The sequence below is a fragment of the Hemicordylus capensis genome, chromosome 1 (assembly GCF_027244095.1).
Source record: "Hemicordylus capensis ecotype Gifberg chromosome 1, rHemCap1.1.pri, whole genome shotgun sequence".
NCBI classification, from domain to species: domain Eukaryota; kingdom Metazoa; phylum Chordata; class Lepidosauria; order Squamata; family Cordylidae; genus Hemicordylus; species Hemicordylus capensis.
Window position 1 is genome coordinate 412,517,085 of NC_069657.1, and position 25,788 is coordinate 412,542,872.

Genomic DNA, 25,788 nt, shown 5'->3' on the forward strand with positions numbered 1-25,788 from the left:
GAAATCTCCTTCCATCAGTAGAAAATAAATAAACACTGGTGTAGTGACTGTATATTGGCATAGGTATATGCCAATAATACTGCACTGGCCAAGCCCTTACACCCAAGGCCATCCTTAGGGTGGGACGACTGGGGCAATCGCCCGCAGCCTTGCACTGACACAGGCCCTGCTCTGGGCACACTGCAGCCTGCCCTGCCCTCTCTCCCAGTCCCAGTCCGGTCCCAGCAATTTATATTTCCTGCACAGCCCAGCCGAGAGCTGACCTTTGTGTGTGTGTGAGAGTGTGTGTGTGTGCAGCGCAGGCTTGCCTGCGAGTGAAAGCCTCCCTCCAGGCAAGCTGCTACAGGGCCTTCCCTCTCCACCTCTCAGCTGCTTGGTGGGTGGGTGGGACTTCCAGAGAGGCCTCTTGTGGGGGCCTTGCTGAAGCCTCTGGCTCTCCAGTGCAGGCAGCAAGGGAAGCTTGCTGTCCTTGTCAGCCACAGCTCTGTGCAGACCCTCTGGCCTGCCTTGCCCAGCCCAACCCAGCCCAGCCCAGCCTTTGCCTGCCGACAGTCGGATTCTTCAGGCTTAGTAATGGAGGTATAATGTGATTGCCTTTTTGTAGATTTTCCCACCCCCTTGAATATTTAGAGGTCGCCTTACCATAGGGCTTTGATATAGGGCACAGATGTAGGGCAGATTGGGAAGACTATGAATATTTAATTTGAAACAGATAGGGGAATTTGTTGGGTTTTATTTTTGTAAACCCCTCCAAAAAGTCCTATAAGTGGCTTGTTTCATGGCAGAAAATTATAAAAATGTCTGGAACTGAAGCCCCCCCGCCCTTAGACCATCATTCCACTTGCATTTGGAAGAATCTGCCCTTTACCTTCATAAAAAAGGGTAAACACCCCCCCTTTCTGCCCCAGCCTTTAGATCACCTAGAATGTCACGGCATAGGGCTCTGGTATTGAGCAGAGATGTAGGGCAGGTTTGGAGGAATATGTATATGTATATGTGTGTGTATGGATTGTACAAATTGTTGGTTTTCAATTTTTTTTGGATTTTAAAAAACCATCAAAAAAGTCCTATAGGTGGCTTGTTTTGTGGCAGATAATTACAAAAACTCCAAAAACATCACTCACACCATTTACACTGTATGTCATCAATCAGTATGATTCTGTAATGATATGAAATGTTAAGGAGGCCCAGCATATGCTGATTTGCCCCCAGCCCCGCACTCCCCTAGGGATGGCCCTGCTTACACTGGCAGTACAAAGCAAGAATGGGGAGGGGGTGGAAGGAGTTTGAGGGCATAGCAGAGAGGCTTAGAGGTGCATCCAACTTCCTTAGAATCCTGTGCTCACCCTGCACCAGCCAACCATGCAGGTATCCAGAACTAACTGAGATAAGGATATGCCATCCAATATGGTACATAGTACCGTATATGTGCTGAATATGATATATAAATAACTATGTGTAGATCTGTACATGTATTTATAGAATCCAAGAGAAAGAGTTGTGGTTTGCAAGGACAAGGCAGTAGAGCGGAATCAGGAATATTTATAGTTGAATGGAATAGATATTATGGGCAATGATGAACCCCTCCTGTATTCTACCAAAGACAACCACAGGGCTCTGGTCACCAGGAGTTGACACCGACTCGATGGCACACATTACCTTACAGAGAGGCAAGTGCAGCCTGCTTTTCAGGGCTCTTGTTGCTGGCTGATTGTTAGCCCTGCCTCTACCCCAGGACTGGAATACAAGTAACTTAAGCCCCATTCAAAAGCTGGCCTAGATCAAGGAATGGGTCAACCAAAAACACCACAGTGTTGATTATACATAAGTTGCATTGAACATAACATATGAATGGGGCTCTTATCTCCCTAACAAATTTCTTGCCAACTTTCCTGATTTCATGCCCCCTTGCCCCTTAGTGTCCCTGTGTCTCAGTGGAAGCCACTGAAGCCCTATTCTCTGGGCACAGAGGTGCTCTTACCCCTGGGATTCTGGGCTGAAGTCCAGGGCCTCCACAGCCCCTGGGGCCCCCCAAGACCTCTTTAGTCTGTCCCGGATGGTGTAGTCATCCAGCCAAACATGATGATGCTTAATTTGGGGGGGGGGGGGGCGTCCAAAGGCCTTCAGGTCCAGGCTCCAAAATTACCTAGGTGCACCTCTGTCTGGGCCCCCAACAACCCTGGAGCTAAGCCTGTTCAGTGGGGCTAAACTGACTGAACGCCAACTACTTCCACTGAACTCGTTGGTGGTGGACAGGGCTGCTGCTAGTCATTCGCTCATTATAATTTCTGGCATGTAGGATGGCATTTGCTTTGAGAGAGGCTGTGTTTTAAATATAACCACTCTGTTCCCCTGGGTGGATTCTGTTTCGCGTGCTGTTTCTAAAATGGTGGCGTGACACCCTGTAATTCACTTCATCCTCCTAGATTTCTTGTCTGTTCTGCTTAAAAATAGTATTTGAGGGCAGGCAGCTACTAATGACTGTTGGTTATGCTTTAACAATGAAGTTTTCAACTCACTGGGGGAACTGGGGGATGTGTAAACCTTATATATAACAACAGAAGTTCCAGAAGGCCTCCAATCTGGAGAGAATACACTGTTTCCCAATTCCCACATCTGTCTAATTCTATATGTTTTAAAAAGCACTAATAAGAAACTTTGGCTGCCCAGTGTATCGTATTTAAAATGCACCCCCCCTTCCTCTCCCATTGCCCTCTGTGGGAGAGTAAATAAAGTTCTACTCAGGGACCTTATAGTTTTATCCATCCCATGTTAAAGTCCATTAATATGTTAATATCTTACATTTTAAAAGAAAAGGAAAAACGTCTAGGGGCTTTCCAAAACTTCCTTGGTTAGGATGTAGCCTTGGGGATTTTATAGAGAAAAATGATTTGCTGTGAGGCAGCTATTATGATTTCATCATCATCATCATTTATTATTATTATTATTATTATCATTATCATTATCATTATCATTATCATTATTATTTCTTGTTTACACAGTCAGACAGGTGTTATTGACTGGTTTGTTTTATCCAGACATCGAGACCTGGGATGGCTGAAATTTATTGTCAATTGTTATAGATATCGTCGCAGAATATAGGCTGTTCCCAGTAAAGCTGCTTTTTGTAATTGGCTGATGGTGATTTCTGTGACCCCTATGGTGTTGAGGTGCTCTTCAAGGTCTTTTGCAACTGCAACCAGGGCGCCAATTACCACTGGGATTATTTTGGTCTTTTTCTGCCACAGCCTTTCAATTTCAATTTGTAGATCTTTGTATTTGGTGATTTTTTCTATTTCTTTTTCTTCTATTCTGCTATCCCCTGGTATTGCTATGTCAATTATTTTGACTTGTTTTTCTTTCTTCTCAACTACAGTTATATCTGGTGTATTGTGTGGCAGATGTTTGTCTGTTTGTAGTCGGAAGTCCCATAATATTTTTACATCTTCATTTTCTTCAACTTTTTCAATGTTATGGTCCCACCAATTCTTGGCTACAGGTAGCTTGTATGTTTTGCAGATGTTCCAGTGTATCATCCCTGCTACCTTGTCATGCCTTTGTTTGTAGTCAGTCTGTGCGATCTTTTTACAACAGCTGATTAGGTGGTCCACTGTTTCATCTGCTTCTTTACAAAGGCGGCACTTGCTGTTTGTGGTGGATTTTTCTACTTTTGCTCTTATTGCATTTGTTCTTAGTGCCTGTTCTTGTGCAGCCATTATTAAACCCTCTGTTTCTTTCTTCAAGTTGCCATTCTTAAGCCATTGCCAGATCTTGGTGATGTCTGATTTTTGACTTATATTGTGCAAATATTGACCATGCAGGGGCTTATTTCTCCATTTTTCTGCTCGGTTCTTGACTTGTTCATTCTTGTAGGCCTGCTTTGTTTCATTGGTGTTGAATAGTTTCGTGTTATTGTCCATCTGAAGTGCATCTTCTTCACTGCCCTTGATATACTCTTCAAGGCCTCTTTTCTCCTCCTCTTTGATGGACTTGCAGCATTCCTCTTCCACCTGAGCTGCGAGGGAGGTATAGCCTATCGACATCACTGTGGGGGTGCAGAGCATGATTGATGGTCATGATTTTCCTGGTCTTACGGTCCAGCGTCTCTAGCTCTGCTTGGGTCCAGTCTATTATTCCTGCAGTGTATCTGATAACAGGTATAGCCCAGGTGTTTATGGCTTGTATGGTGTTCCCGCCATTGAGTTTGGACTTGAGGATTTTTCTAATTCTCCTGATGTATTCACTTCCAATTTTTCTTTTAACATCAGTGTGTGCAATGTTATCAGCCTGGAGAATGCCCAGGTATTTATAATGTTCTTTCTCTTCCAGGTTCTTGATCTTGCTTCCATTGGGCAGTTCTATTCCTTCTGTTTTTCTTATTTTTCCTCTGTTCATTATTAATGCAGCACACTTGTCTAGTCCAAACTCCATTGCTATATCGCTACTGAATATACGGACAGTGTTTAGCAGTGATTCGATTTCTGACTGGGACTTTCCATACAACTTCAGATCGCCCATGTACAGCAGATGGTTGATTTGACTTGATGTTTTAGATGTTTGGTATCTGAGGCCTGTTTTGTTTAGTATTTGTGAAAGTGGGGTCATGGCAATTACAAACAACAGAGGGGATAGTGAGTCCCCTTGGAAAATGCCTCTTCTAATGCTAACCTGTCCAAGTGCCTCGCCATTGATTGTTAACTGTGTACTCCACATGCTCATTGCTTTTTAAAAATAAATATCTGAATGTTTTTGCTGACACCAGTTGTTTCTAAACATTTTAGTATCCATGTGTGAGGCAATGAATCAAAGGCTTTCTTGTAGTCAATCCATGCAACACTTAGATTGGTTTTTCTTCTCTTGCAGTTTTCTAAAATCATTTTGTCAATCAGCAGCTGGTCTTTTGTGCCTCTGGTGTTCGGGCAATTTCCTTTCTGTTCAACTGGAAGCTGTTTGTTAGTTAATAAGTGTTGCATCACTTCATCTGCTATTATTCCTGTTAATAATTTGAACATGGTTGGCAGGCAGGTTATTGGTCTATAATTACTTGGAACTGCACCTTTTGCTGGATCTTTCATGATGAGATGAGTTTTCCCAGTTGTTAGCCATTGTTCAATATCACCACCCTGCATAATGTGATTGAACTGTTTTGATAGTTGTTTATGAAGGCTTGTTAGGTGTTTAAGGCAAAAGCCATGCAGTTCATCGTCGCCTGGAGCAGTCCAATTTTTAATTTTCTTTGCTCTTTCACTTATTAATTCTGGTGTTATTATTAGATCTTGCATTTGTTGGTTACATTTTTTGACCTCTTTCATCCAGCCTGCTTTTTTATTATAATCTATTGGATTGTCCCATAATTTCCCCCAGAATTGCACTGTTTCTTCTTTATTTGGTGTTTCTACGTTTCTTGCAGTTTCTCCTTCTATGCTTTGGTAGAAACGTCTCTGATTCAACTGGAATTGGAGATTCTGCCTGTGTTGTGTAATTCTAGCTTCATATCTGCTAATCTTCTTTGAAGCTGCTGTTATTTGCTGCTTTATTATTTCCAGGACTTCTCTAACTTTCCTTGAATCTAGGTGGTATTTTTGGATCAGATACTGTTTGATGTTTTCATTCTTCAGCTTCTTTTCTTTCATATCTTTCAATTTACTAGCATCTGATCTAAGCCTGGAGACTTTATTTTCTAATCGAATCTTCCATTTAGGTGATGTACTGCTTTCTTTTTTTACAGGTCCACTGGTCTTATATCCAAGCTGTTGTGTTGTTATTGTTGCTGCACTATACATTAGTTGGTTTGTTTCTTGCAAATTAAGTGCAGCAAGTGCAGCACTGACATCTTTTAAAGCCTGAGCAAGTTCTTTTTTGGCAACTGTTTTTAGAGCTGGAAGTAAAACCCTGGTGGTTGTTTGTAGGGATGTGTGAAACGTTTGTTTGTAGGGATGTGTGAAACGTTTCGGGTACAGAACGATCTGTACCCAAAACAACGAATTTCAGGTGATTCAGAGCCAAACCGAATCACCCTCTAAGAAATCCGAATAATTTCGGATCCGAAACGAATCACCCCTGTTTCGGATCTGAAATATTCAGATGTTTCAGAGCTCAATTTAGTGAGCAATGACGTCTATTTGAATTTCCCGCCTTTTTGCATCCCATTGACTTCAATGCAAAAAGGTCTGATGTGACGTCTGCTCAAATTTCGGGTCCCAGGGGCAAAATAGTGGGGCGGGGTGGTAGTGCCTAATGGGTGGAGGCTACCACCCCAATTGCAGAGGGATTGGGCAGAGGGCTGATTTTTGGTGAATTTCTGAAGTTTATGCGTTTTTAAAGTTTTCCCCCTTTAAGTATAATGGAGGGTGTATCGCTTCACGTCAGGGGGAAAGGGGTGGCCTAGAGTGGTGTGGGGTTGGTGGTAGTGCTGTTTGGTTCATGTGCTCAGTTGTTTTTTGCTTTAGTTCTTGTTGCTTTTCTGTTAAATGGCATTTGGGTTTTTGAGGTGAAGGCAAAGGGGCGGTTGCCTGGTTTTGATTTTGAAACAGTTCAGCAACAGTGGCATCCTCGATTTCCAACACCTCCTCCACCTGCGCCTAAGCAACTTCTTCAATTGGTGGTAATTCTTCTTCCATATCTTGAGCCTGTGTTGCTCTTTGCAGTTCTTCCAGCTCAACTCCTGTGAATACTTTATTTCTTATTATGAATCTTCTCTGGTCTGCTAGCCTTTGTTCTGTTATTTCTGTATCTGGATGCTTTTCTTTCCAAATTTGGTACACTCTTTTAAAATAACCTCTTCTAGTTGGACGAGACTTGTAATAGCAGATCATTATTTCCTTGTTGGCATTTTTCTTTTTTTTTTTTTGCGTTAAGCGACGTTTCTTCCAGTCACCTTGCAGTCTCCAGCCCTGGTTGCTCAACTGAAGATCCTGAGTCCTGTTGCCCACTTGCCACCAGATATCCAGGGACTATAGTACCTGGCGCGGTCCTTGTTGACCCGGGCGACGACCGATCCGGTATAGATTTATTAAAGTTACGTCTCACCATATTGTTGATGGGAGAGGCACTCTTTGTCTGGCTCCTCTGGTGAGACCTGTCCAGTATGGTTGGACCTCTGGCATAGCTGTCACCCTCCTTAGAGCACACAAGCCCCACAACCACGCCAAGGTAGTGCCTCACTGGTGGGTTAATAATAATAATAATAATTTGATTTCTATACTGCCCTTCCAAGCTCAGGGTGGTTTACACAAAGAAATAATAAATAAATAAGATGGATCCCTGTCCCCAAAGGGCTCACAGTCTAAAAAGAAACATAAGATAGACACCAGCAATAGTCACTGGAAGTACTGTGCTGGGGGTGGATAGGGCCAGTTAAGGATTGAACGACAAGGTGAGCATTAAAAGTAGTTTGCCTACCATTGAGGTGATGCTCACAATTGCAAGGGATGGGCTGGGAGGGTGCAGGAAAGGTTGCTCTTAACCTTCATTCCCACCAGATAACCAAACCATCCGTTGTCAACATGCCTTCCACACACCCACATGGGCAGCCGAGCTCTGTGATGCATGGAGCAGGGCGGAGAGATCCGGGGCTGGAACTTGTTGCCCCCGGATATCCCACAATGCATTTCACAGCACATGCATTGTATTGGGGATTCCCCTGTCATGAAAACAGCCTCATTGTTTCCTTTAGACTGGCGGAAAACAACGAGATAATGGAAGGCATGGGTTCTTTGAGGACATGGACATGGACGGGAATGGTAAATTTGCAGACTTTAAAGGGATGCTAGGTAATCAAAACATTTGCAAAAATAAAAGCTTACCTCCCAGATCTCCCAGTACTAGGGCAAGCCACAATCTCCTCCATGGCAAATTCACAGGGCTGCACCAGATCTTAGATCGCTCCAAAGTCAATGGGTCCGAACTAGAGATGTGCACAGAACCAGCTCCGTTCAAGGTTATGGTGGGGCAGGGGTGGCTTTAAGGATGGGGGAGGGTGCACTTTCCCCCTCCCTGGCTGCGCTCCCCCCTCCTGTGCTCTGAGTACAAATAGTTCAGCAAGGCAGCAACATACGTCCTTGCCACCCCGTTCTTTTCCTGAATGGAAGTGACCAGAATTGCTGTGTGCAAGTGCGTGCGTTGAGGGCATGTGCACACAGATCGCACACACCCACGTGTGCATCAGCGCCAGCACTTCTGGTCACTTCCAGTAAGGAAAACAACGGGGCAGCAAGGAGGTACACTGCTGCCCCACCAAACTATTTATACGCAGAGTGCCAGAGGGGGAAACGTGGCTGGCGGGGGAGGGTAAGTGCACCCTCCCCCATCCTTAAAGCCACCCCGCCCCCGCGTTCGAACTGGTTCGAATGTGGGGGTTCCGAACCTGTTCGGCATTCTAAGAATAGAACGCCAAACAGGTTTGTGCACATCCCTAGTCAGAACCTCAAGCAGAGCCACTCAGGGAACAAAGAAGGTGGGTGCTGCAACAGAGAAGAAATGTTGCTCTAGCAGTTTCCCGCACAGCAGACTGTTGGGTTTTAGGGTTTATTGCTTAGGCAGGGTGACTCAAGCCTGTGCCTACCATTTAAAAAGCTCAGGTTCTTAAAGTGGCATTGCTTGGTTTTGCAAGCACTTGCTATTTATTTATTTAACACACTTCTATACCACCAAAAACTCAAGTCTCTGAGCAGTTTACAACAAACAAAAAGCTAAAACATCAGTTAAAATAAATGACAAAAAAACCACCTTAAAACAGTAGTTAAAACAAAATAAGTGACATAGTAAATGTTAAAACATTACAACAATTTAGATTTGCTGTGGCAATCCTGGGGGCACTAGGGGGCTCCATTGTGACTGGTAGGTCCTTGGAGGGCTCCTCCAAATCAGAGTCTGGTGACAGGCTTGGGTCCAGTGTCCACTTTTAACAGGAATTCCCAGTTGATGTTGACTACAACTCTCATTATTCGCAGCCAAAGATCATTGTGAGTTGCAATAATTGCAGATAGTGGGAGCTTATGGGAGTTGTAGTCAACATTGTTATAGGGAATACTGGTTGTGTCCTCAGGTCTTAGGGGGTTTGGCTTCCCCTGGATCACCTGATGTGTGGGTTCCTAATGCCACAGGGCCACCATGTGCCTGAGTCAACAAAGCCTCCTACCCTATCTCTTCCCCTGGACTTCCCATTTCATCACCTATCTAGGGGGTTCCAGGCTCTGGGACCATGACAAGCTAATAATAGTCCATACAGAAGTTGGGGGATGTAGTCTATTGTCTTTCTCTGGGGTGTTAATGTGGTATTTTGTTGCATGGCCTAGCAATAACAATAGTTAAAATGTTTAAGAGAAAAATGGCCCTAGCAACATCCATATGTGCCTTGAGAAGTTCACCTCACATTTTGAGAACTGATAATTCTGCCCTGGACAGATGATCATAACTATGTTCTGAATTGTAACCACTAGGTGTCCCTCTTATCACAAGTACCTTTATTCCTTGATCACATGGTACAGGAGAATCCATAAGAGAGCCAACCACTTTTATAGCCCCTTCCTGAAACCATAGTGAATGCCCATATAACATTAGTGGGCTTTACTTTGCACTTATTGGAAGGGTAGAGGGTTTAAAAAAAATAAAAAAATCAATAGTCAAATCTATGTTTAGATTATGCCTATACAAAAAGTTAATAGTTTTGCTGTCAAACTCAGCCAGTGGCTAACATCTTTACTAACAAAGTACTTGTGGAAGGACATCATGCCAGCATTAAGCTGTTGTGCTAGCTATTTTCACTGAGTCTGGAGCTTGCATTCCAGACTAGTGTTGCGCTTCCGCAAGCATGCTTTTAGTGTGCAATGGCACATCACCACAGTACATCTCATTCATTTTAAAGGTGACTTTTGTGCAAATTGTGTAGTTGGGCAAATGCCCAAATCAATGTTTTTAGTGCAACTATCTAATTTGCTTGTGCTAGTGCACTTTACGTTGCCTTCATTGATCTCAAAGCTGTTTTCGATTCTATCTCCCGAGTCAAGCTGTGGGAGAAGTTGGAAGCCTCCTTGATCAACTATGCCTGCTCTACCTGATCCGTATCCTTCATGCAAACACAACCCTAAAGGTAAGGTGCAACTCACAAGGTCACCTCACAAACCCTGTTTTAACACAGAAGGGAGTCAAACAAGGATGCATCCTAGCCCCACTCCTTTTCAACTTTTTCATCATTGACATGGTGAGACACATTAGTAGCCCAGACTTTCACACACACAGACACACACACACCCAAGCTGGCAGATAGAAGCATTTCCTCACCGCTCTGTGCCGACGATACTGCAATTCTGTCTAGGACACCGATAGGCCTCAGAAGAGCATTCAAGGCCCTAGCTCAGTGCTGCATAAAAGATCAACTAGAAATCAATTATCAAAAAACCAAAGTCATGGCCTTCGCCAGAAGATCTAAGACCCGCCACTGGAGTATAAACAGCCACAAGATTGAACAGGTCACCTGTTTCAAATATCTGAGAGTGGTCCTGCATGACTCCGGCTCAAGAAAGGCCCACTGAGACCATGTCGCTCTCACTGCCCAGAGGTCCACCACCACCATACTAAAATTCCTATGGCCCAGAGGGGGACAATACATACCTGCTGCACTCAAATTATTTGAGGCCAAGATGCTGGCACAACTGCTCTATGGGGCCCAATCTGCCCCCCTCCAATCTTTCCCCTCTGGAGCAGGTGCAGTCCAAATTTCTAAGAGCATCCCTCCAAATCCCTCATTGTGTTCAAATGCTGCCCTACACTTGGAAATGGGCATGATTAAGCCCAGAATGTGGCTGTCCATTCTTAACCTCTGGCTTAAGCTATTCCTCAACCCTCGGGGCCTGGTCCCTCTGAAATTACAGGACAGTTTTCAATCTTCTTGGGAAAGGGCTGTGTGGTCTAAACTGCCGCTCCTGGGCTTTTCTCCCCCTCTCCTATTTGCTGTGAGCCATGATCAGGTGAAAACAGCCATCAAACATAGGATAATGGACATTGCGCACCAGGCTGACCTAGGAAGGGTTCCAGCATTCCTACCCCTGGAAAGCCTCAGATACTCTGTCTCCCTTGCAGTGCATCTGTCACAGTTAGAAACCCCAAGCCACAGAAGGACATTTACCCTTGCCTGCTGTCATGCCTTCCCCTCTGCTGTACTGGAAGACAAATACAAAAATATCCCAATGGCAGAAAGTCCTTGCCCCGATGACACTGGGGAGATAGAAACCACAGAATATGTACTTCTCCTCTGCCCCTTTTACAGAGACTTTCGGGCTAAGCTTATTTCTCCGCTATATCACAAGTAACCTGGCCACCCAAACCATGTCTATACCCAGTTGCTGCTTTCAGATGAAGTCCTGGCCTTCACGTTTAACACTGCCAAGTTTTGCATGGCAGCATGTAAGATCCATCGGAACAGAACAACCAGGCCTTCTCTCACATCAGCTCTACATAGTTTTGAACTGCCACTATTTACTAGCACTCCTCCCCTATATACTCCCTATATATACCCTATATAGTCACCGCTTTTTCATTATATACTTTCAAATTTTAATACTCATAGCCTTTTTTTTTAAGGGGAGCAGTTTTTAAGTATCATATAATATAATAACTTTTGATATTAGAGTAATAATTTTAAAGTAACATAGTTTTATGGTTCCATATGTATTATATTGATTTTATAATATTGAATCGGACACTGGCGGAGCCACCATAGTGCAAGCAGGTCCAAATAACACCGGCCACCACACTTCAAGGGCCACGCCTCACACCCTAGTCATGCCCCCAACGTTAGACGTCGGGCATGGTTTGCTCACAAACAAGGCCATGAGCCCCGTTTGCGAGCAAACCACGCCCCCTGCATCTGACATCAGGCTCTGACATGATGTATGGGGTGTGGCTAAGGGGTGGGTGGGCTGCAGCGACAAGCTGCTGGCCTTCCTCAACAACTGAAATCAGAGCTTTAGTAGAAGTTTATAGTTTTATAGTCTTATTTACAACTTTAGAGTAGCATTTTTATTTATTAATTTATCATATTTTTACACTGCCCAAAACTTACATCTCTGGGCAGTTTACAACAAGATTATAAAGCAAAACATTAATTAAAAACAAAAACAAAACAAAACAAAATTTAAAAGCAATAAACTTAAAACACAATTTAAAATTTTAAAACAATATTCTAAAAACAACATTTAAAACAATCAAAACAATATCAGTTAAAAGCCTGGGTGAAGAAATGCGTCTTTAAGGACTTTTTAAAGGATGTCAGAGATGGGGAGGCTCTTATTTCACTAGGGACCAACACCTTGTATTTTGCCCGTAAACATATTGGCAGCCAGTGTAACTCCTTCAATACAAGAGTAATATGGTCTCCCCTAGATGACCCAGAGAACAGCCTGGCTGCCACATTCTGGACCAACTGTAGTTTCTGGACTACGTACAAGGGCAGCCCCGCATAGAGTGCATTGCAGTAATCCAGTCTGGAGGTTACCAGCTTTATGGAATTTCTATAGTACTTATCTTGTAGTAACCATAGTTTATAGTAATTTTAATGTAACATGACTTCATAATTTCTTTTATGAGCATAGTGCTTCGTAACTGCTTTTAATCATGCTCTACTCTATTATCTTATGCTGGTCTTGGACCTTAATAAAGATGACTGATGTGCTAGTTGCTTATCACTGTGCTTCATTTGTCAGATGGAAAACACCCACGTACCATCAACATTTCATTGAAGATGTTTTCTAGTGTATTTTCATTAGAAATTTGTATGTCTCTGAAGTCTTATATTACCCATCATGACTAATAGCCATTGATAAATCTCTCCTTGATAAAAGATTTGGGGCTGGTGAGGAAATTCTCAATACGGTGTGCAAAGCTGATAAGAATTGGAGGTAGCCTTAACACCGAATTTTGTATAAAACATGATTTCAAGGTAAACTGAATGTTTAGCAGTATTTTCCAGATGTTTCTACCTGAAAGAAACATCTGAGAAATACTGAGAGAAGCAAAAAAAAACACAACACAAAAAAAAAACACCCACCCAAACGTTTCTCTGAGCTGGTTCAAATGAGTGTCCAGTGGCTAATGCGTTGAGGGCAGTGGTCTCATGAGAATGCGCCCATCCTGACACCACTAAAGCTGTCGAGATGCCCTTTAATCATGTGAGAGGGACATTCATCCTGCTCACACAATTCAATGATGTTCTTACGCTTCATCAGGATGCCCTTCTGTGGCATCAGGCCGTTGGCCATTGCAGATAGGGATTATGGGAGTTGTAGTCAACAACATCTGGAAACCCCTGTAACATGGAACACTGATCAGGTTGGGCATGTTCCAGGCACAACCCTATCCTGCTCATGCATTAGGGCTCAAATTCATCTGGAGCAGCCCTATGACTAGTGGGTACCTCCCCAATTAGTATCCCAAAGATACAACCACCACCAGACCATCAAAAATCAAAACAGTCATGCAAAGAACGAATTTATTGGATGGTATCCTATAGAGTCAAAGCTGCCTCAGTGCCTCTGCTTGTTATAATTCTTTGTTTCAGAGATGTAGAGAGGCTCATTTGTTCTGAGGTGTGAAATGGGCTTGACATGATCCATTTCTTTAAAGCTATACAGGCAATGATGTGAGATATTGTATGTCCATGAATACCATTTCAAATGCCCTATATGCGGGTATTTTTCTATTAAAATCCTTTAAGATTAAATAAATGCAAATCTGACTGGCAAAGGATTTGAGGAGAAACAAAATGAAAAAGGACAAGGCATTAAACTTGGAAAGCAGCTACCAGGCACGTGCAAAAGCTCCTTTTTTCTCAAATAAATTTCATAAAGAGTTTTATTACTTGCCTAAATCAAGAGCCATGCAAGTGACTTTAGCCAAAGCTATAAAAATGAGTACTTCTTCTGTTACCTTTATGGGAAATCTAGGATATTATTAACACAATAAATCTCAGGCATTACCATGACAGAACCAGATATAAGGACCTTGTTTTTGTAGGTTTCTATAGGAATCTACTTAAGCAGATGCCACATGCCAAGAAATAACTTTAACAGGCAGGTCATTTTCATAGAGCAGACTACACGCTTCAAAAATAGAGGTAAATTCTGCACATGTACCACTCTTTGAGCACCTTTTTGTACAATAAGATGTCATATATTTCCAAATGCTAGGGTTGCATCATGTTATTCACCCAGTTAGTGCTGAAAATATTGCTTCCAAGGGGGATGAAATATTATTATTATTATTACATTTATATCCCGCTCTTCATCCAAGGAGCCCAGAGCGGTGTACTACATACTTGAGTTTCTCTTTCACAACAACCCTGTGAAGTAGGTTAGGCTGAGAGAGAAGTGACTGGTCCAGAGTCACCCAGCTAGTTTCGTGGCTGAATGGAGATTTGAACTCAGGTCTCCCCGGTCCTAGTCTAGCACTCTAACCACTACACCATGCTGGCTCTCAAATCTCCCCAAATTACCCATGATGGTCATGTTTTTGTGCTTGTTCACACTGCTGTTTCATCCCCCGCCCTCCATTCTTTGGAACCATTATTTTCAGTTAGGGCTTCTTTCTTTCATCTTATACCAACCAATCAGGGATCCTTCACTTCCTTTGGATCTGAGAAGCAGTTCAGTGCTAAAGTTGCCAAACCAACAAATTACGTTTTAGTGCATGTTTACTATTGCACTAAAAAAATTCTGTTGTCTGGTTGGGGCCTAGAATGGAGGCTCATGGTATCAAGAGTTGAAGCCAGAAGAGCTTGAGTGGATGCTGGTGGACTTGTGGGACAGATATCTAGATAGAGCCTGGTAGAAAATATATAGCTATATCATGTGCTTCCAATTTCCCTCCTATCAAGGCAAATCATTCACACTTAATATGAGGTGCAACCTAGCACAGTCCACACTAAACGTGTGTCACATGCACAAAGCAAATCCATAACTCAAGCCAGTGAGTCCAGCAGCTGACTGTATTCAATATTACATGTATATACATACATGCAGGATATTATTAAGGAATTGTGCATTTAGAAGATATTCTAGAAAGCAGAATCCCATTTTATGGATGGGAAATTAGGCTGAGAAGCAATTACCCATCTTTTCTTTTTGTTCTGAACATTAAAAAAAGAACATAATAAGAGTCATGGCCTACTTTTTTATTCATTTACTTACTTATTTACTTGCTTGCTTCTGTGCTTGCTTGCTTCCTCATTCATTCATTCATTCATTCATTCATTTTATTTAAAATATTTATATCCTGCCCCTTCTGTACAATACTGCTCATATTCTGAATATTCTGAACCTACCTAGTCCAATACTGCTCATATTCTGAATATTCTGAACCTACCTAGTCCAGAATTGTGTTTCCCATACTGGCCAGCCAGATACCTCTGGGAAACATCTCCTTACTGACCTTTTTGCTGGAGACTGACTAGCCATTCCCATCCTCTTCCTCCTTCCTCACTGCCACGGCATTGCTGCTGTGGAGTGAATGAGGTGGCCAGCCATATTGCCATTATCAGACAAGGGAAGAGCCTTTGTCCTTTCCCTAGTCTGGTGATTGAAAGAGGGAACACCAGATGCCCCAGTACTGGTTGAATTGATTGAATTCTTGTCAGTTGGCAACTCACTCTACACAAAACCAATAACCAGGATTGGGCTGCCCACGGAGCTTTAGGTTTGCTTATCTCGTTACTTTCCAAAGCTTCTGCAACCATTCTAAGAACTATCAAGCCTAACATGCCTTCTAAGGAATTACAAAGATGGCCGACCTAATTACCTCATTACAAAGATGCCTGACCTCAGCCTCTGTGGCTATATTACCTTTCACTTAATAACTTGTAAACTTGTGCCTAATTTGTGACTTTAATGGTGATCACTACTTCCCTACAGGATCTTCATGACTAACTGGTGGTCATGGGTTTCTGAAATTCCTATACTGTATTGGGTTATAAGTTACATCCTGAGGAACAGGCAAAGAAAAGAAAAGGTAACATTTCCCTGTATTCCTACATTCTCTGCCACATTTGTCATTCATCATTTGTCATATTTAGTATGATAAGTTTGAGTGCATGCAAAAACAAAAACTCAACTGCATTTTTGAGAAAGCAGTAACCTCTGTGGAAAGAGTTCCCTTTGAACTGATTTAGCATCCTCTCTTTTGATTGTGTGTCAGCTTATTGTGAGCAAGATATAGAGATATGAGCCTGTTGTTTTCCTCTTGGTAATGAATGAACAAATAAGCCAGTGATGATTCACATGTAGTCATTCCACAGCTCAGACAATGGGAGAACAATAATGGTTTTTGAAATCCAGCCGGTTTATCCACAAAGTGTATAGGTCATTATCAAAGATCAGAAATGCTTAACAATGTCTTTGAAAAACCAAATCATCTTCTCCTATCACCATTCAACAGTTTCTTCCTGGAAACTACTTTTTGTTCTTTATTAATATAGTTTTCATTAAAATATAGGAAACAGAAACTACAGTATATGTGCAATCATAGGCAATGAGTTCCTCCATCCATTCCTTTATTTCAGGTTGCCACTGCAATATATTTAAAAAGTAAAAGTTGAAATGAGGGTCAGAAATGTCAGAATCAATCATTTTCTTTACCAAAAAGGACACAATGGCAAATTCTCGGACAACTTGACACTTTAACATGTCTGACTGTCAGGAAGCAGGTCTCGTATACCCAACTCTGCAGACATCTATGGGGATCCAGGAGAGCTCCTAGAGTAAAAGGGAGTAGGAAAGAAGCAGAGACCTTGCACAGTTTTAACAAGAGGTCCATGCTGTGCCAGCCAACACATCAGAAACATCAGAAGTCAGAAATTGCTGACTTCTTAGTAGCAAGCTCTTGTGAGAGCTCAAGAGGTTTTCCCACAATGCTAGAGCACAGGTGCAGCATTGCCAGCAATGTCAGCATGTATTTAACAGGCAGATCAGGCAGGCTAAGGAGGAAAATGGTGGCATGACAGAGGACTGTGCCTAGAGTCAACGAGCCAGCCCTGAGAGGAAGCCACTCAGAAAGAAGAGGAGGAAAGGGGTGGGTGCTGAGGAACTTACTCCCTCACACCCCTGGTATGGGAGTCACCTCCAGGGGCCTCCGGAGGGCTCCAGGGTGGGTGGTTGAGAAACAGGATTCAGACCTTGGAGAGGGCGAAACATTTAAGAGAAAATGTTTTTCATGACAGTGACATTTGTAATCTATTGTTTTTCATGACAGTGACATTTGTAATCTATTGGACATTAAAGGCATGCCTGAAGTTTCACTAATCCTCCTCCTCCTCCTCCTCCTCCTCCTCTTCTTCTTCCTCTTCCTCTTCCTCCTGTTGTTGTTGCTGCTGCTGCTGCTGCAGTATTTTTCAGAATACAAACTGCTTTATTATTCTAAACATATTTGCCCTTTGAGACGTCTGAAGAACTTACTGACTGTCTAAATAACTTTACTGAGACATCTGAATTTATATCTCCTTCCATTTTGGACACTCTTTCACGAAGGAGGAAAAATGTAAAGTTGTACAGAGAGTTGAAATCACGTATAAGAAAACCATGCAACCTGCTTGTAGAGGACAGTGTGGCATTTGATAACTCACTTAAGTGCTTTTCTGAGTTCCTTGGACAAATTACTTGACCACAGTAAGCAGCACAAAATTATAAAGTAACTGCCGGATGTTTGAACATATGGAAGGAGAATATAACAGGAACTTGCAAAGAGAACAACCAGGTGCAGAGGCAACCGAATTAGAAATATTGCTGACAGATGTTCTTCCTGATCTTTTGGAGCAGTACATACCAGACAGCATCTTCATCATATCACCTGACATCTCCTGCTACAGGGACGCATGAGATGTCTTGATGACTTTTACAACTGTATAACATGGCCAAAGCATGCAAAGGTTTTGCATCACCTCTGCCTGTAAACACCTTCTACATAGCATGGCCTATCAGCGAGGGGACCATAAAGACTGGAAAGGATCTTTAGAGGAAACCTGCACCAGAAGATTAGACTGTTGATTTGTGATGCTTGGCAGCTGCCCTGCTTATAAACACCTTCTTTGCTGGGCAGCCTATTGACCAGTGGATTGTAAAGAGCATTAAGAAATCAAAGGTGATGTCATCAAAATATCAGAGAAGGCCTCTTATATGTCAAAGGCCTACAAACATGGCTTCCATTCCCACTGGTTATTTCAGCCAGCTGCCTTGGTAACCTTACACAGATGTAACATGCTACATAAATATCCACACCTTTCTTAGGAAAAATCCATTTATGTGTTTAATGAGTACAGTTTCAACATATGTTTAGTATCTATGTTTTCAGCGATGCTTAGATGTAACAGATAGCAGATGCACATCCACATCATGATGCTCATCCATGCCCCATTGAACATGATGGACGCATGCAAATGGGCTGCTAATCTGGTCAGCACATGGGACTGGGGCTGAATAAGGGCCAACATGCAGTATAGAAAAGAAGTCCAGTTATTTGCTGCTGCACCTGCTTTGTTAAATATGAAATGTCCGCAGGAATGACTTCCTCACAGTACATGTGAGAGTTTGAAGACCAGTGCTTAATATGACCATAATAGTTTTCATTCACCCAAATGGGGACATGCTCAGGGGGAAAAAAATCTTGAAAATCCTGTAGGTACTTATTTTAAAATTGTACAGGAGAAGTATATAGCCTCCAGCATATTACAGATAAAAATAGGGATGTGCTTTTAATGCTCCTGTTTAGTGGCAGCTCTGAAGCAAATAAGAGGCTTAGCCAGTTGGTGTGCAGCCTGCCTCACTGCTCCATATTCACCTTCAAGTGTTTCACTCCCTGAAAACACTGGAACTAGACAGAACTTAACTTTGGCTGGGCTCCGCCTATAAGTTTCTCACAGAAGATGACAAACAAGAAATTCCAAACATGTGAAATGTTTATGGCGAACATCCCAATTCCGTCTCTCTTAAGGCAAAATGTGGGGACAATTAGTCAACAGAGCAGCTATATATGATAATCCAGTTGGATCTGACCAGATGTGATCTGGGTGGCCGGGGCTACATTTCAAATGGCCAACCATAACAAAATCAATGTCCAGTTCCATTTGGAATTTAAATGAGATTGACGTTCCTTTTTAGCTTGTGGCACCTCTGGGGCACTGAACTTGAATTGGATCCATCTAGTTAAGCAGCTCTTAGAGTTACAATAGGAGGCAAGAACTCTTGGCAGGAGAAAGAGGCAAATGGGATACTGAGGGGAAAATGAGAATGCTTAATTTGTTCCCTGAATAGACCTGTGTAATCTTGACAGGGTAAGAACAACAAGCCAGTTCGAGGGGGACAATATTTATTCCCAAACTGGGAAGGTGAATAAGCAAGACTGTTTGCTAATGGCTGGAAGCCCACAACTGATTTGGTTGTTAAAGGCTCAGGGGCTTTCCCAGACAGCAGGATTTCTGCAAGGCTTTACTGTGAGTTAGAAGTTGCCCCCCCACCCATGAAACAAAGAGTGGATTTTTTAACCTCAGATATACATTAGACTACACTCTAACGCACAGTGAAAAACCTGAATTGTGTGTGTGAAGTGTTGCCCAATAGCTTGCAGGGAATTTGAGGTAAATTTGGCCGATGTGTGAATGCACACCTCCATTCCAGAGGAGATGCAAACTCAAAGCCAGGTGTGAAAAATGTCCTGGTATCTCTGTGTTCAGCTTCTTACACACTGAGTGAGGCTTAATAGGAAACCACATACTTGTAATCTGAAGCTCTGCACTACTGCTACTATACTAGGACGACTACTACAACTATGGATATTATATACTGCTTTTCAGCAAAGTGATTTACATAGAAAATAATAATAAATATTTTATTATGCAGGGGAAAGGCCAGCTAGTAGAAACTCTCTGTAGTTTGAGGGTAAGGACCAGGAGCTTGGGCTGAACCTGGGAGAAGACAGGAAGCCTATCTAGCGATTTAAGATGGGGGGCGGGGTGACTTTCTGTAAACATTAACTGGTCCAAAATGCTACTTCCAGGCTGTTGTCCAGTATCTTTGTTATGATTTTATCTCCATTGGTTGTCTGTTTGTTTGGTGGGAGGCGGGGTCTGTTCAAGTTTCTGGTTCTTAGCTTTAAAGTCCTAAATGGTCTGGGACCTGGGTAGATAAGCCCCGAATGGGCCCACCCCACCCTGGCAGCAAGGAAGGCACTTGGGTTCAGGCCTCAGAAAAAATGAAGGTGAAAGGGTTGCTCGCCACCCTGGTCCTCCTCCTTGGGGCTTGTCGGTCTTTGGGCCAGCCCCTCACTGGAGGTTTATGGCCTTTCCTCTTCCACCCCATCATCACTGGCCGTCTCTCTTTTAAAGGCCTCCTCATAGGCCTTCCACCTCCCCCCCCCTTGATTGGGGTCCCACCTTCCTTTATTGGCCCCATCTCCCCTTTACAAAAGCAACCTGTGTCTGCCCCCTTGCTTTTCCCCCTTTCTCACATGATCAAGTCGGTCAGTACTGATCATCATGCAGTTTCATTCCACAATTCAACAGAAAGCAAGCAAAGCAAAGGTGATGACACCGTGAATGAAAAAAGTAGAAAAAGGAGACTGAATCAGATGACTGCCGTTCTGAAATTAAGACAGTATTTGAAGGCAACCACCTCTTAGAAAAGGAAAAAAATTAAACATGTAATAGACTATTTTGAATGGCCATTCCACCTTTTAGCTTCTGCTCCCTCCTGTCTTCACACCACATGTTTTGTACATCAAATTCATATCATGTTTTATTTTGCTAATTATGCCTTATTCGATTAAAAAAAAAATCTGCCTGTGCATGACTTGCTTACAGTTCTCATCTTTTGCTGTTATTATGAGTTTATGAGAAAGGAAGCTGAAGGAAGATCAATACATCCTCTGCGTACATTACAAACGACTTGTGACGTATGTCCACAGGAGCTGTTTTTAGTGGGAGATATTCTATTTATTAAGTATTTCAAATGAACTTGGCCCAGTGCCCTTCGGGGAATGCAATGTAGGCATAATTTGGTCTTCCTGTAATTGTCTATTTAACTTGGCATTCTAGGGTAATTTTTTCCTGTGAAATGAGCTCAAGACGTCACAGAGCAATGCTCAGATTAATTAATGAGACATAATAATGCTCCTAATAAAAGCTCATGATATGATCCCTCTTCCCTTGCCTTGCCTTCAATTCCCCTTCCACCTTCTCTCTTAAGAAAACTACTTTACAGGAATCTGTGAGTCACTTTCCATCAAGGGCAAGGCATTTTGTCTTTAATTGACGCAAACAATACTGAGGAGAAAAATAAGCAGCATAGAACCATCTGTTTAATTGAGTCCTTGACATTTTATTGCATTTCCCCCTATTGCATATTAGCGGAAGCAAATAGAAAAACACTGGCTAATTATATGCTGTTTACGGATCCTAGATTTACTTTGATTGTCCTCCTCTAAATGACCATTCACCTTGCACACACATCGCTTCTCATTCCTTCTGCTTTGGCATTGCATACTTGCATAACAAATCCTTATCATATATTTAGCATATCTCAAAGCTTCTTATGAAACGAAGAAACAACCCGAGAAGACTGTAGTGGATTGGGAAGCAGATTCACAAAAGTTCCACGATAAATTATTATTATTATTATTATTATTATTATTATTATTATTAATTCAATTTCTATACCGCCCTTCCAAAAATGTCTCAGGGTGGTTTACACAGAGAAACAACAAACAAACAAGATGGAACCCTGTCCCCAAAGGGCTCACATATAAAAAGAAATATAAGATAAACACCAGCAACAGTCACTGGAAGTACTGTGCTGGGGGTGGATAGGGCCAGTTACTCTCCCCCTGCTAAATAAAGAGAATCACTACGTTAAAAGGTGCCTCTTTGCCCAGTTAGTAGGGGTTACTCTTTGTAATATTGTAAAATGCACAATATTCCATGTTGAATATTCAATTTAGATTAGATTAGATTAATTCATATAAAGGTATTGGCTGACATGAGAACTATTATTATTATTATTATTATTATTATTATTATTATTATTATTATTATTACATTTATATCCCACTTTTCCTCCAAGGAGCCCAGAGCGGTGTACTACATACTTGAGTTTCTCCTCACAACAACCCTGTGAAGTAGGTTAGGCTGAGAGAGATGTGACTGGCCCATAGTCACCCAGCTAGTATCATGGCTGAATGGGGATTTGAACTCGGGTCTCCCCAGTCCTAGTCCAGCACTCTAACCACTACACAACGCTGGCTCGTCTCATTGAAATTAACAAGTAGTGCCTAACTTGTCCTTTTACTTTCAGTGGGACTACTTTGAGTAATTTTACGCATGTCAGCAATTATTTGGGGCAGCCTCACATGTAACAGCACAACAAGTATGTAGGAGAGAACTGCCCATTCCCAACCCAGTTCCCAGTAAGCATGCATTCCTTGTACTTCTGGCTCTTCCACATTGTCTGAACCTGCCAATGTCAGATTGAAAATGTTGGTTTCCCTCCAACAACTGACATTTGCCTGACATTTGTACCCTACTTTTAAAGTTGGGTGGAGAATGCAGGGTGGTGGAGGAAACCTGACTTCTGTGATATGACATTGGTGGGTTCGGACAACACAGAGCAGGCGGAAGTAGTGGAAGCATGTGCTTACTGGAAACTGATAGTTCCATCCTAGCTGGATATGCTCATTGTTTGTGATTGTAATCTGCAAGATGGCATAGAACTTCCAGTCCTGGGCAAGGTTACACTCTCCCAGAAACAACAGGTTCATAGCCTGGGAGTGCTCTTGGACCCTAGTCTCTCCCTGGTCCCTCAGGTTCAGGCTCAGGCCAGGTTTTCATCTGGTGGCCACCGCTTTTTACCAGCTGCGATTAATTCAACAACTCCACCCATTCGTTGAGGAGAATGATCTGAAAACAGTGGTGCACCAGCTAGTAACCTCCAGGTTGGACTGCTGCAATGAGCTCTGTGTAGGACTTCCTTTGTGCATAGTACGGAAACTTCAGTTACCCCCAAATGCAGTAGCTAGATTGATCTCTGGGGTATGCCAGAGAGACCACATTAGGCCTGTTCTGTTGGCTGCCAATATGTTTCTGGGCAAAGTACAAAGTGCTGGCTGTTACCTTTAAAGTCCTGAATAGGTTAGGTCCAGGTTACTTGAGAGAGTGCCTTTCTCTACAAGATCCCCACCGCTCATTAAGATAATTAGGAGGGGTCCATCTTGGGGTGCTACTAGTTCATCTGGTGGTGACCTGAGATTGGGCCTTTGCAGCTGTCACCCCTAGGTTGTGGAATGTGCTCTCTATAGATATAAGAGGATTATCTTCCTTGAAGGCCATCAGGAGAGCCTTAAGGACCCATCTTTTTAGCCTGGCTTTCTAGTTTTAATTTTAATTAGTTTAAATCTATTTTTTATTTATTTTTAATTGTAATTGTTTTATTTTAATGTAAACTGTAATTTTTAATGTAAATTGTAATTTTTTTATTTTAATGTAAACTGCCCAGAGCTTTGCCACTTTAGGAAGGGTAGTATATAGATTGAATAAATACATAAATAAAAAAGATTATGAGATAGAATACAAAATTCAGTGACAAAGTCTTGAAGTTTTCTAGGTGGGCTCCTGTTTTGCACACTTTTCCTAATTCTTGGGTTCTCGCTCCCTAGTACATAGGATTGTGCATCACTTTCATCAGCCTCCTCTGTGAGGACAAAATTGGATTCAAGATCAAATAACTCTCCAGTTCCTCTCTTGAGATCAGACTCTCTTCCCTCTTGCCTCATGCATGCTGGAAAGTCTCAGACTGTTCCATTTCTTTCCATCATCCAATATGACAGAATCTACTCAGATTTCGATAAATGTTTTGGTCCAGAATATCAGGATTATCCCTTTCTCACTTTATAAGGCAGCCGTACTTTTTAAGAAAGCCCCCCCACCTGAAATGTTTACTGGTTTGCATCTCGTTTCTGATCTACATACAATTTGTATTTTTGTTGCTTCTCCCTTACTGGATCACAGATCTCTGCATCCTCAGAGTGAGATGGAACGGAAAGCTCTGTCAGGTGTTGCCACTGGGTAAGTTTGGTGGTAGCTTTGCATCCTCTCATCAGTTCAAAAGGTGATATGCCTGTAGTAGAATGAGGAGTATTTCAGTGAGCAAATAGAATTTCATGGACTGCCTCTTTCCAGGGTTGTTGTTGCATAGTAGCCAGTTGTAAACTTTCTTTTACTCATCTGTTCATTCTTTCCACTAATCCATTCCCTTGAGGATGATACAAGGAAATAGTCCTGTATTTTATCCCATGGTTATGCAAATATTGCTCCATTTCAAGTAAGGTAAGCTGTGTCCCATTGCCATTCACTAGTTCTTTAGGAAGACCTTCCCTTGCAAAAACTGCAGCCATGAACTGGATCACCTTGTTTGTAGCAATGTTGCCAACAAATGAAACTTCTAGCCTCCTGGAGTAGTAATCCAGCATCACTATTACAAATCTTAGTTTTGTGGGTTTGTTATCAAAAGGTCCCATTATATCCAGAGCAAGTTTTCCGGAGGGACCATTGGGATACTCCACTGGAGTCAAAGGGGGTGGTAAAAGCCTTCTGTTATTTGTCACATATAGCACAAGCCATAAGAACATAAGAACTGGATCAAGCTTAAGACCCATCTAATCCAGCATCCTGTTTCACACAGTGGCCCACTAGATGCCTTCAAGAAGCTCACAGACAGGGGGTGAGTGCCTGCCCCCTCTCCTGCCATTGCTCCCCTGCAACTGGTATTTAGCGGCATCTTGCCTCTGAGGCTGGAGATGACCTATAGCCAACAGACTAGTAGCTAATTATGGACCTGTCCTCCAGTAATTTGTCTAAGCCCCTTTTAAAGCTGTCCAAGCTGATAGCCATCACCACATCCTGTAGCAGAGAGTTCCATAAGTTAATTATGCACTTTGTGAAGAAATACTTCCTTTTGTCAATCCAAAATTTCCCAACTTTCAGTTTCATGAGATGACACCTGGTTCTAGTGTTGTGAGAGAGGGAGAAAAATTTCTCTTTGTCTGCTCTCTCTACTCCATGCAAACTGTATACACCTCTATCATGTCTCCCCAAAGCCATGTCTTTAACAAACTAAAAAACGAAATGTTATAGCCTTGCCTCATAAGGAAGCCCCTGATAATCTTGGTTGTCCTCTTCTATACCTTTTCCAGTTCTACAATGTCCTTCTTAAGATATGGTGACCAGAACTGAACACAGTACTCCAGATGTGGCCACACCATAGATTTGTATGAGGGCATCATATTAATATTCATTCATTCATTCATTCATTCATTCATTCATTCAATTTCTATACCACCCTTCCAAAAATGGCTCAGGACAGTTTACACAGATAAATAATAAATAAATAAGATGGATCCCTGTTCCCAAAGGGCTCACGAGCCAAAAAGAAACATAAAATAGACACCAGCAACAGTCACTGGACAGTCACTGGCCATATTAGCAGTTTTATTTTCAATCACCTTCCTAATGATCCCTAGCATGGAATTTGCCTTTTTCACAGCTGCCGCATACTGAGTCGACGCTTTCAATGGGCTGTCCACCACGACCCCAGGATCTCTCTCCTGGTCAGTCACTAGCTCAGATCCCATCAGCATATATTGGAAGGTGGGGGGGGGGTTTGCCTCAGTATGCATCACTTTACGTTTGCTTACATTGAACAGGTTTTTTGCCCAATATTCATCACTTTACATTTGCTTACATTGAACAGCATTTGCCATTTT